The 13,878-nt window shown below is 38.8% G+C and overlaps 1 protein-coding gene across 2 annotated transcripts in view; it reads left to right on the top strand.

Annotated features, from left to right (window-relative positions):
• Positions 1-13,878, top strand: part of SLCO5A1 (solute carrier organic anion transporter family member 5A1) — a 152,480-nt gene that overhangs the window by 89,972 nt on the left and 48,630 nt on the right. The window lies entirely within an intron of this gene.

Below are 13,878 nucleotides of genomic sequence, written 5' to 3'. Positions count from 1 at the left end.
CTCCTTGAAACCATGATCATTTTTGACCACTAAGCTAAAATGCAATGAGTGAAGACAAAGTTCGTTCTAACATTAAAGTGTTAAAATTCAAGTTCATGAACAGCAACCTTCCCCCTTCAGATTTTAGGAGGCGGAAGTCTTTGAATGTTTTCTCTTTGATTCAGACTGTGTTACTGTGTGACATTTTTACCAACTGTGTTTTGGAAAAGGGAGAACTTTTCATACTTGTGTTTTTAAGATTCTCAGTTTGAAAGAATAAAATAGGCAAAGTGTTCAAACTTAAACCTGAACAAATCTTTTTATGGGTTGACATGAGTCTGACAGTGTTCAATTGAAAAAATTTGATAGTCTGAAATAGAGATCAATTTCATGGTATTAGGATTTTCCCTTCATAAATGTGAATAGATTTTAATTCTATTACTGGAGGTACTTCAAGTTAGAAAGGTAATCTATAAATTTTGTCTCAGGTGATGTTTTATGTTTGAGAAAATTGATTTTTAGAAGATTTTGGTACAAGGACCCATAGTATCCAGTGATCAGATCTTTCTTTTCACAGTAAATTGGGTTCTCAGTAATGTGGGAACATGAATTCTCAGATATTGGGATTTTCAGTGTATTATACCATAGGATATTCTGCGTATTTCCTTAGTGGTTTCAAAGGTGATCAAATAACTGTACCTAAGGCTTTATTTATTAATAAAGTGCATTTAAGCAGTTAAGTGGAGAATTGCAAGAACTTTACTGATGGCCTTGGCTCCCACTTTCTCCTCCATGTCCACATTCAAACCCAGCAAGCTTGGATTAAATTAACAGACAAAGTTATATTATTTGTAGAAAGAGCAGTTGACTTGAATTATTTGAGTAATCATTTTGTTCCCTATTTCACTTTGCCCATAAAAAAACATGCATATTGAGTTGTAGGCCCATCATAACAAATCTTTTTATAAAGAATATACTTCTTTGGACCTTGTAATTGTCACCTATAATTTTTTTTTCTGTTGGTTTTAAAGAAATATATGTTTTCCTTACATTAGGGTAAAATTTACAGATTACATTGCAATTTGTTTTTCAGATATCCTGAACATTCCATTTCTAGTTTAATTCCTACTCTAACTCTGGCAGGCTGTAGTCCATAGAGTCGCAAAGAGTTGGACACTACCGAAGTGACTGAGCACACCTTCATCCTTTGTCTTTTTTAAAAAAAATAATTGATTAATTATTGGCTGTGTTGGGTCTTTGTCACAGTGTGGTTGGGCTTAATTGCCCCAGGGCATGTGGGATCTTAGTTCCCTGACCAGGGATCAAACCCACATCCCCTCCAATGGAAGGTGGATTTTTAACCACTGGACCTCCAGGGAAGTCCCTACACTAACCTTTGTTGAGCAACAATTCTTGGATAGGGAAACCATGAGTGGTCTCATAGTTAGATCTGAAGCTATGTAACTGTCAAATGTAATCTCAGCATTTCCCACTCTGTGTTTAAGTATTAAAGGTGTTACTGGAAAGAAGGTTCATAGTCAAATAAATTTAGGGCTTGCTGAATTAAAATACTACAGAGTTCTTTGCTGTAGGACTTTTCATAACGCTAAGAACCCTTGGAGGAGGAAATGGCAACCCACTCCAGTATTTTTGCCTGGGAAATCCCAAGGAGCCTGGTGGGCTACAGTCTATGGGGTTGCAAAAGAGTCAGACTTGAAACTTAGCAATTATACAACAGCAATATACCAATGTGCATTGTGAACTCCCAAAGGAAGTTTCTGAGTATGGTCTCTCCCACATGTAGTTGACCATGGAATCTGGCTTTGTTTTTTTTTTAAGGCATTCATTCTCATGAACAGTGTTTCCTGGGGCACATATCAGGAAATACTGCCCTTCTAAGTGACGAGGGAGCAGAGATGTCTAGATCATCCCATTTTCCTCCAGATGGATCATTTTGATCTCAAGGTCTCCTGGGCAGTGGTCCTGTGATGAGCTGGGTTGGAACTGATGCACGTTGAGTGTATATTGACCAAGGCCATCTCTTAATTACTGGTCCAGTCAGAGGCTAGATAGATAACTTCTGTGGAGAAATAGAATACAGGGGTGTTTGGTTGCAGAGTTCCACAGTGGTATGTGGTCAAGGCAGTGGTCACTGAATGTGACGACCTGGGTAAAGAGGGTATAATAACTAAATCATGAAATTTGTTCATCCTGTGTTTTAATATCTGGGTTAAAGGAGCAGTATCACACTGTGCCAGTGCCACTCTGGTTTCATCAACAGCAAGTTTTTTTTTTTTTTTTTTATCATTACCAATGCAGTTTATACAATGTTTGGTAGTCTTTGGTATTTTGATAAAAGGCCTTTCTAGCTCACATACTTTTTCCTTCTTTTCCAGACAGATAAAAAATAATAATAATTAAGAAGGTATCCTGGAGAAGGGAATGGCAACCCACTCCAGTATTCTTGCCTGGGAAATCCTATGGACAGAGGAGCCTGGCAGGCTACAGACCATAGGGGTCACAAAGAGTCAGACCTGACTGAGTATTAATTTCTGCACTTTCAAGAGATACTCAGACTGATTAAGAATAGTGGATGGCTTGTCATTACAATAAGGCTAAACAGGGCTGAGAATTCTTTTTAAAACTCATCTTGACTTTTTAAATTTGTAAGGATTGAATCCTTCTTACTCTCCAAGCAGAGATCTGTATTTTTTAAGAACTTGTTTAATCTTTTGTATTTAAACCCCTTTCCATGCATATAAGTAACTTGGAGAATGAAGAAATGTATCTAAAGGTGAATCTAAAAGTAGTTTTGATTTCTCCTCTGACAAAGTTTGCAAGTTAAAGTTCTTTTTTCATTAAAAAAAAAACTTCCTCGCCCCCTCCATAGCAATTTGTTTTGTTGTGTTATGTAGTGGAGGTGAGGCTCCATACATGTATCAAAAGACTGCTTTTGCTCACTTGCCCCCTTGCATAGTCATTGAACACTCTGAGTACTACGGCACTGTGCTCTGTGTGTGTGTGTGAGCAGGTAGGGGGAAATACAAAGACTCAAACTTGAACCTTAAGTTTCTTATAGATCTGGGAAGAGAGAGAGTGAGCTTATGCAATAAGTTTAGAAAAAGCTGTTTAAATAAATCAATGGAAGCTTTGGGTTAGTGTGAGTTGCACTTCATGGAGGAGAAATGGCTTTTAACCAGGCTTTATTTACTTATTTGGCTGTGGTTAGTCTTCACTCCTGCACGGGCTCTTCTCTAATTGCAGCAAGCGGGAGCTCCTTGCTTGCGAGCAGGCACTTCTCTCTAGTTGTAGTGCCTGGCTTCTCATTGCAGGGGCTTCTCTTGTTGCAGAGCGTGGGCTCTGGGGCACCAGGGCTTCAGTAGTTGCGGCTCCCTGGCTCTACAGCACAGGCTCAGTAGTTGTTATGCTCAGTACATGCTCCTCGGCATGTAGGGTTCTGGACCAGGGATTGAACCCGAGTCTCCTTCATTGGCAGTTGGATTCTTTACTACTTAAGGTCCATCCCCTTATCCCCGGACTGCTGCAGGGCAATGGTGGTATCTAAGGTGGCTAATACCTTTACTCTCAAGCTGCTAATTCACTGACTTTGGGCTGTCAAGTGTTTCTCTCTAGGTATGTTTCTAATCTAGAAAACAATAATTTGGACTGGAATGAACTTGATGACTTCTTCCTGCTACAAAATCTTAGATGAAATAATTTTCCCAAGGCCACATGTACCAAATAAACTTATTCTTATATTCCTGTAGAGTCATGTGGTTTTCTTACAAGGGAAATAGTTAATAAGCAATTCATCACTGGGGTATTTTTAGTAATGTTGTATCACCACAAACTTTGACTATGTCCAGCATCCTTTGATCTCTTTTTCTTTGCTATGGGCAATCAGAGGTAGTCCATGAATTTCTCTTGGAATTCCATCTGTCACTTAACTCAATGCATGATTTTAGCCAAGTCACTTAACTGCCCTCGCTTGTAAATGAGTTTCTCATTTGTAAAATGTGAGTGATCCTCTCCCAAACCTACTAACAAAAGTTAAATGAGATACTGATATCTTAAATAATTTGCCATATAGTCATAGATGATCAGTAAAACCTTGGCATGTTGTAAGATCCTGTTGAATTTAAATCCCCATGAAGAGTTTTGTTAGATTTTCTGATTTAAAACAAACTGTGTTAGTCTAATTTAGAGTGGCAATTCGAGGGCATTTTGTTAAATCTCATCTGATAGGAGGAGTAATACATTCAAATGAAATTATATGGAGTGACTATTTTTGGTCCTGATATAGGAATAAAGTGGTAGAAACCTTCTAGGGCAGGAGATGGGCAGAAGATGCTGAGGAGGGAAATTCATGGTGTAATGCATCATGAATCCATTTTCCTATCTCTGTCTCTCAGTCTCTGTCTCTCTCCTCTTTCTCTGTCTCTCTTTTTCTTAATATTTATTTTTATTTCTTGGCTGTGCTGGGTCTCAGTTGTGGCTTGCAGGATCTAGTTCCCTGACTAGGGCTTGAACCGAGGCCCCCTGCATTGGGCGCTTGGCGTCTTAGCCACTGAACCACAAGGAAAGTCTTTCTGTCTCTCTCTTTGAATTTCTCTAAATCAATTTACCAAATGACCAGCCTCCTGTTTGGCCAGTTCTCCAAGTGACCATTATTTCTTTTGTGATTCATTAGCTTCATTTACCTGGAGAAGGAAATGGCAACCCACTCCAGTGTTCTTGCCTGGAGAATCCCAGGGACAGGGGAGCCTGGTGGGCTTCCGTCTGTGGGGTCGCATAGAGTCAGACATGACTGAAGCAACTTAGCAGCAGCAGCAGCAGCAGCAGCTTTATTTACCAATTATCAGAGTCAAAAATTTTATTCTAGCAAATTTGTATAGTGACCAGTAAATTTAAGAAAACGTAGTGAATGCATGGCTTTTTATATGTTTGTTGTGCTTTAATCCACTGCAGTCATTATTCTTTTTGATGTTCCAATTGTGCAGTCCTTGGGCTCTGGGAGTCCCTTCAAGTTAGCATCTGTATATCCTTTGGAACAACCTCAGTAGTCTTTATGGTTTTCTGCCCTAGACCTGGGATCAGTCACACTTCTCCAAGGAGTCCTGGTTCCTTTTAGAATAAATGATCTTTGGATGTCACCCTCTAAGCACTGGGTGATCATTGGTACAAGTTGTTGTTTGTAGGCCTTTTTTTTTTTTTTTTAAATAAAAAGAGGAAAGCAAATCATGAAGCTATGTAATATTTCTGCTTCAGTTATTAAGAATACAAGTTGACACTTCTTTAATACATCTTTTTGCTCTAGTATTGAAAATCTTTCTTCCTAATGACTTTTATATAATTATTTTATCCATATGTGTATGTGTGTGAGCATGAGTTTGTGTATAATGGTTTCAAATCATCCATCAGTATTATTACCATGAAATATGAAACACAGTTTTAGGTGTCTTTGTGGTTTTTTCTGTCCGTGGGCTACCTGTTAGGGATTTGCAAAATACTGTGGCCTAAAGTTATTTGAATTAATTCTTCTCTGTTTGGTTATGGCACAACCTGATATGCTGTGGAAATTATATGCTTTAATTTGTTTTTAGTTTTTTAGGATTTCTTTATTTTTTCAGTTTTAAATGAAACAATTTTAATTTTTTTTAATTGTTTGAAAGCTGCTTTACAGTTTTGTGTTGGTTTCTGCCATAGAACAGTGAGAAACAGTCATAATTATATATATATATATATATATATATATATATATATATATATCCCTTCCCTCCCTCACCTCCCCTCCCCTCATCCTGCCTCTCTCGGGCATCACTGAGCACCAGACTGGGCTCCTTGTGTTATTTAGCAGCTTCCCACTAGCTATCTGTTTTACACATGACTGTGTATATATGTCAATACTACTTTCCCAGTTCATCCTACCCTCTCCTTTCCTTGCCGTGCCCACAAGTCTGTTCTCTACTAGGTTCATCAGTACCATTTTTCTAGATTCCATATATATGCATAAATGGCAACCCACTCCACTTTTTTTATCTAGAGAATCCCACGGACAGAGGAGCCTGGTGGGCTACAGTCCATCATGGAGTCGCAAAAAGTCGGACACGACTGAGTGACTGATACTTTTTTTTTCTATTTTTTGATTTTTAAGTTAAATTTGTTTTTTTTTAAATTATGGAAGACATTTATATGATTTGAAAGTCAAAACCATACAATGAAGGACATTCAGAGAAGCTTCTTCTATGGGTCTGACACTGTGCCAGTTGCTGGAAACACTATGATGAGAACACAGAGGGATCCCACCCTCAAGGACCTTACACTATAGTGACCCCAATGGGCTGCGTGTGTTCCCAGACAAATTCCTTAACTTTTATGAGAGTTACAGGTTGTGATGATTAAATGAGGGCATGTAGATGGTGTGCTTAGCACTGTGGCTGCAAAGTAGCTTTTATTAGTAAGTTCAATGCCCACTTTATGAGGGCTTCCCAGGTTGGCACAGTGGTAAAGAACCCGCCTGCCAAAGCAGAAGACACAAGGGACTCTGGTTCGATCCCTGGACCAGGAATGTCCCCTGCAGTAGGAAATGGCTCTAGTATTCTCACTTGGAAAATTCCATGGACAGAGGAACCTGGCGGGCTACAGTCCATGGGTTAGCAAAAGAGTCAGACACACCTTAGCGACTAAACAAAAACAACAACAAGCGTTAACCTCTCCAGTCCTCAGTCTCATCTTGGGAATAAGGGGTTTAATGAGACCACCTTTCACCAAAGATCAACTGACTGACACCCCACTGTCTCCTCCACACAAAGTCCTCTGATCTTTGTGAGCAACTTCTTTTTCTAGGCATTCAAGTTAGTGTCTTGCCATTTCACTTTGGATGTATGTAATATCTTTTCCTGGCCCTTTAAATTTCTTTTATAGATATACTGATTTTTTTCCCCTCCTTTGGTGCATGTGACAGAACTGATGTTGAATTGCCACACTTTTTGCTTTTTTTGGAGGGACTGTCAAAGAGTAAGGTAGGTTGATGATTAAATTTCTCCTTTTAAAAACTCCAGACATTTTTACTGAGTGGGTCCTGTAAAAGTTCATGCCCTGCTGAAGTGAGGTGATCCCCACTCACTTTGTAGTGAGTCAACATCTTAGAAGAGAAAAGTGATGGATTTTGGAGTCATAGGTCTAGGTTCAAGACCTGCCTCTGCCATTTATTCACCATGTAACCTTGGGTGAGTTAACTAATTTCTCTAGCCTCAATTTTACTAGCTGTGAATCATAGCTATTTAATAGCTGGTGTAATCACAGCTATTTAACAGGGCTTTTGAAATTTTAAAAAGTTTAAAAGGGACTTGCTAAGTGTAAAAAGCAACATAAATATTAATAATGAGAACGACCCTGGATTTCATCTCCATTTATCAAGTATTTCGTTCTCCTCAATTGGACAGGAGAGCCAGGATTGTTATTATTTTAATATGTATTTATTTGGCTGTGTTGGGTCTTAGTTGTGGCACATGGGCTCTTTGCTGTGGTGTGTGGGTTACTCTAGTTGTGGCTTGAAAACTCGAGAGCACGTGGGTTCAGTAGTTGTGACTCGTGGGCTTAGATGCCCCATGGTATGTGGGATCTTAGTTCCCCGACCAAGGATCAAACCTATGTCCCCTGCACTGGAAGATGGATTCTTAACCACTGGACTACCAGAGAAGTCCCAGAACCAGGATTATTACTGAAAAAGATGAGGAGGAGAGGAAAGTAGAGGCTGGAGTATAATATGACTTGTTTTGTTGATAGATAAATAAAAGGTACAGGCACTAATTCAAGGATCCATGGCCTCATGGGTAGTGACAACTGGGGCTGGAGACAAACTGTCCTAACACCCAGCTCTTGCCACAATTTCTCATTTCCTCTGAGATGCTGTTAACGTGTAAAAATCATGTCCAGACCTAGTGAATATCTTGGCCCTTAAGTATAACCAGGATATAGTTACTACCGCACAGACAGGAAATAACTTACTCTTTTCAACGAAACAATGAGACATGGGCTTTGACAGTATTAGAAGTTGGAGTACTGTCCTTTTGTAACCTGAACCGTCTCATCACAGACCACAGAAAATTTGCTTTGCTGCCAGGTTCAACTTCCCATTATGGCATCTTTCCATTGGCCAGAGGGTAGAACATGGGCTTATTTGCATTTGTTACTATTAGATGGGTTAGATTTCAGGCTAATGGTTAATTTTTTTTCAAGTCATTGTATTGAAATTTTTCTTGTATCTCCATTTGCAATAAAGATGAATATAATTCCTGTTGGTTTTTTGATTAAAAAATATATCTAAAAACATAGGTGCATACATACCTTACCTGAGCAAAGAACAATTCATGTATAATTGTTTTATGTACAGTAAGGCAATATTATTTCATTCCATTTAGCCTAAATTTTCTTGAAATATATTCTATGGATATACCAAACCCTTTTGGAAATGCAGTTGAATTTGGTGGACTCGTTCGGTTATGGAACAGCTGTGTAAACGTCCATATCTTTTGATAAAATTTTCCAGTAGAACATCTGTTTTTGTGACATTGCAAATTTTTTTTATTATTCTTCTTTCTACCTTGTTCTTAGAGATAGTTATTCATGTAATCAATGGGTATGTATATGAGCAAACTGTCAATTTGTACTTAACTTTTTTTTTTTAATGAAGTCATTGGCATTAACTTCACTGGGCAAAGCATTCTACACAATAACTGAAGATTTTTAGGGAGTATAAACATTTTTAGGGAGTTTAAAATAATTAAGGAAGCAACTTTACAGTTGCCTCAAGTATATTCTTGCCTGGAAAATCCCATGGACAGAGGAGCCTGGTAGGCTGCAGTCCATGGGGTCACTAAGAGTCAGACACGACTGAGCAACTTCACTTTCACTTTTCACTTACCTGCATTGGAGAAGGAAATGGCAACCCACTCCAGTGTTCTTGCCTAGAGAATCCCAGGGACGGGGCATCCTGGTGGGCTGCCGTCTGTGGGGTTGCACAGAGTTGGACACAACTGAAGTGACTTAGCAGCAGCAGCAGCAGTAAGTATTGTAGAAGCATCAGGTGCAATTCTAGTGCTGATAGCTAATAGTAGATAAGTCTTTGTTTTTAGATCAGATTCCCAAGAATCTTAGAACAATGTATCAATAGAAACTTTGTGTTCATGTAAAATATCTGCCCAGTGGAGAATTTTACCTTATGGTACATGCTCCCAGCCCATCTTAGGGTCAGAACCTTTAAGAACAAAGGGTCATCATCAGAAGGTATATAGCAATCTCTGCTGCAACTTCCAATTCTGTGGTTCTGTGATAACAAACAAAAAACCCAAATAATTATTTCATATTATATGGGAATAATTTTGAAAATGTTAGTAAGCTCTAAAACACATGCTAGTAAATATTAATACTAAAACACAGTGTTCTTGTCTGCTCTAACAGGCTAAAACTTGAGTTGCACCTGTTAAATTGCCTTCTTTTAAAAATTCTCTCCACTTCTCCATCTTTAATGGTTGTGTTTGGTTTCCACCCAGTTGTCTAAGATGTCAGCTACTCCTCTCCAGTTTTGAGTAAAAAATGAGTTTATTTGGCATGTGCTTTGTGTGTGCCTGTGTGTGCTCAGTCGCTCAGTTGTGTCCAACTCTGCAACCCCATGGACTGTAGCCTGTCAGGCTCCTTTGTCCATGGGATTTCCAGGCAAAAATACTGGAGTGGGTTGCCATTTCCTTCTCTAGGGCGTCTTCCCTACCCAGGAATCAAACCTGCATCTCCCGTGGCTCCTGCATTGGCAGGCGGATTCTTTATCCCTGCGCTACCTGGGAAACCCAGGTGCCTTGCATATCCTTCATTTTGGTGAAAAGAAAAATGTGAAAAGATCCAGGGCTACCTTTGAACCTGGTGGAGCACTCCTGGCTATTAGTTGGAAGATACATTGCACTGATTGTTGCTACACTGTATTTTTCCTTTGCTGGTTCACTTGTATCATTTGGGGTGAAATTTAAAGTGTTTATTGCATTTTTTTATTCCTTTAGCTTTTGAGATCTATTGTTGCCTTCCAAAGAGAAGCTGTTTTAAAATGTGTGATTTTATTATTCATAATCAAGAGTAGATAAGGTCTGAACAAGGAGGGAAAGAGACTAGTGTTTTGCTGAGAGATTTAGACTCATTGGTTGGTGGGGCTTGTCATTGCAATAGGAAGGTACATAAGAACTATGTCGTCTGTTTCTTCTCTATTGCTTTCTACTCAGTGGCTAGTTTTATAAAGTTGATTTATTGATGGACTTTTAAAAATGGAATTGCATATTTTATTTTATGTTTCTACTTTTGGTTGCACCAGGTCTTCACTGCTGCTCATGGCTTTTCTCTGGTTGCAGCGCACAGGCTTCGTATTGTGGTGGCGCCTTTTGCGGTGGCGCACAGGCTGTGAAGTGCATGGGCTCAGTAGTTGTGGCATGCAGGCTTAGTTGCCCTGAGGCGTGTAAAATCTTCACGGACCAGGGATCAAATCCATGTCCCCTGCTTTGGCAGGCAGAGTTTTATCCGCTGTACCACCAGGGAAGTCCATTAATGGGTCTTCTGAAGCCTAAATTCTCAATAACATAGGTTTGATGTCCTCCAAAGATACTAGAAGATTGTTAGATTACTAGGCTATGTTTTCACTCATTAAACTTATTTTGTGGATTTTATTACCTGTGGAAATATTCATGTCATTTGAAACAAAGAAGCACTTTAGGTTAAAAGAGAGCAGTATGTAGCATACTGGTTACGATTTCCATCTCAACTGTCCCTGCTTTGCCCAAAGTTCTTATATTTTTGGCTTAAGCTATCTCATTCAGCAAACAAGCTAGTTAATTTTTGAATTTTAAATTTTGATTAATTTTTGAATTTTCTTCTAAGTGTAAAATGTTCTGATCTCTTATTATCTTCACAAACTTATTTTGATGGCTAGATGAAAACAGTGTGTAATTGGGCGATCATTTATTCTCTGCATGCTGCACTTCCTTTCCTCTAGGTTTTTGCTCAAATGGCCCCTTGTCAATGAGACCTTATCCAGTATACCCCATTTAAAAATGCAGCTCCTCTCTCAGGACTCCTGATTTTCCTTGTTAGGCTGGACACTTTTCTCTGTGGTGCGTTTTATGTTCCAACACTCACTACAATTTCCTTTGTTATTGGTGTATTGTTTATTGTCTCTTTTCCTCACGGTAGATTATCGGCTCCATGCAGGCAGGTTTTTTTGTCAGCTTATTCACTGTGTATCTTCAGAATCTAGAACAGAGCCAAAACATAGTGTATACTCAGTAACTCTTTTCTATTAAATTAAATATACGTTTTAAAAATTATATGTTTTTATGAGCTTTCTGAGGGTTATACCAACATAAATAACACAGAAATGAATTTTAACTCAACCACTGTTGAAATGACTGGGGGTTTAAAAACAATACAATAAAGGGCATCTACAAAAAATCTACAGCTGACATTATACTTAGTAGTGAGACTGCATGCCTTCCTCTTAAGATCAGGAACAAGACCAGGATGTCTGCTCTTGGCACTTCTATTCATCACTGCACTGGGGATTCTAGCCAGAAAAGCTGGGTAAGAGAATGAAATTAAAGGTATTCAGATTCAAAAGAAAGATGTAAAACTATCTTTATTTACAGATTAGCCAGTCTTGTATAGAAAAGATCTTAGAGTACACTAAAAGTTATTAGAACTAGTAAATGAGTTTAGTGAGGTTGCAAGATACGAGACTAATACAGAAATACCTCAGAGATATTGTGGGTTAGGATCTGCAGTTAAGCGAATATTGCAATAAAGCAAGCCATGCGAAGTTTTTTTGGTTTCTCAGTGCATAGAAAAATTATATTTACAGTGTGAAAAAAAGTGAAAGTTAGTCACTCACTCGTGTCTGACTCTTTGCAACCCCATGGACTCCAGCCCACCAGGCTCCTCTACCCATGGAATTCTCCAGGCAAGAATAATGAAGTGGGTTGCCATTCCCTTTTTCAAAGGATCTTCCCAACCCAGGGATCAAATCCAGGTCCTCCAGCATTGCAGGCAGATTCTTTATTGTCTGAGCCACCAGGGAAGCCTCTATTTAGACTGTACTGGAGTCTATTAAGGACTTCCCTGGTGGTTCAGATGGTAGAGAATCTGCCTTCAGTCAGGAGACTTGCAATAGGATTACATCTAAAAATAATATACATCCCTTAATTATTATTGCTGAAAATGCTGACCATCATCTGAGCCTTCAGCAAGTCATAATCTTTTTGCTGGTAGAAGGTTTGAAATGTCGGGAGAATTATAAAATGTGATGCAGAGAGACACAAAGTGAACAAATACTGTTGAAAAATAGTGCTGATAAATTTACTCGACTCATGGTTGCCACAAACCTTCAATTTATAAAAAGCACAATGCCTGCAAAGTGCAATAAAACAAGGTATGTCTGTATGCAAACATCAATTGTATTTCTATACACTAGCAGTGAACAAAAATGAAATTAAGGAAACAGTTGTATTTATACTAGCAAGAAAGAATGAAATACTTAGATTTCATTAGATTTAACAAAAAGAGGTGCAAAACTTGTATTCTGAAACCCACAATATTCTTATATTCTGAAATCCACAAAATAGCCATAAAAATTAAAGAAGACCTAAATAGATAGAAAGACATCTCATGTTCATGAATTAGAATACAATGTTATTAGGATGGCCATACTCCGCCAATAAATTCAACACAGTCCTCATCAAAATTCCAGGGGGCTTCTTTGAAAAAATTGACAAGGTGATCTTAAAATTCATTTAGAAATGCAAGTGACCTAGAATAGCCAAAACAATCTTGACAAAGAACAGTCAGAGCACCTAGACTTCTTGATTACAAAACTTAAGAAAAAGCAGATGGTTGGATGGCTTCACCGACTCAATGGATGTGAATCTGAGCAAACTCCGGGAGATAGTAATGGACAGAGGAGCCTGGCATGTGGCAGTCCCTGGGGTCACAAAGAGTCAGACACGACTGAGCAACTGAACAACAGCAAATGCTTTACTGAGGCAGTATAGTTAGCTCCTTGTGTGGCAGATGATTACATTTTTAGTATTTATTTATAAAGCTTATGTCTTTGTGATTTTGAACTAGATAATGCAACTAAAATTGAATTTTATCTAATTAAAAGAAAATTTTAGCCATGCCCTGTGGATTGCATGATATTAGTTCCTTGACTAGGGATTGAACCAGGTACTCAGCTGTGAAAACACGGAGTTCTAACTACTGGACCACCAAGGAATTTCCAGATTTTATCAAAGTTAAAAACCTTTCTATGTCAAAAACACCACCAAAAAAGTTAAAAAACAACCCACAGGATGGGAGAAGATATTTGCAAAACATGTATCTGATAAGGTACTTGTGTCCCTCGTATGTCTGTGTGCTTAGTCACTCAGTTGTGTCCGACTCTTTGCGACCCCATGGACTGTAGTTCGCCCAGCTCCTCTTTCCATGGGAATTCTCCAGGCAAGAATAATGGAGTGAGTTGCCATTCCCTCCCCTGGGGGATCTTCTCAACCCAGGGATCGAACTCAGGTCTCCCCCACTGCAGGCCGACTCTTTACTGTCTGACCCACCAGGGAAACCCATGAATACTGAAGTAGGTAGCTTATCCCTTCTCCAGGGGATCTTTCCAACCCAGGAATCTAACCGGGGTCTCCTGCATTGCAAGCGGATTCTTTACCAGCTGAGCTACCAGGGAAGCCCTTATATAGAATTCTTAAAATTCAGTGATAAAAAGAAGAATAAGGCAATTAAAAATGGACAAAGGATCTGAATTGATATTTCTCCAAAGATGTACAAATGGCCACATGAACAGATGCTCAATCGTATTAGCTA

This window comes from Bos indicus, chromosome 14 (genome assembly GCF_029378745.1).
Source record: "Bos indicus isolate NIAB-ARS_2022 breed Sahiwal x Tharparkar chromosome 14, NIAB-ARS_B.indTharparkar_mat_pri_1.0, whole genome shotgun sequence".
Taxonomy (NCBI): Eukaryota; Metazoa; Chordata; class Mammalia; order Artiodactyla; family Bovidae; genus Bos; species Bos indicus.
Note: the sequence above shows the minus strand (reverse complement) of the source record. Positions and strands in the feature narration are given on the sequence as shown.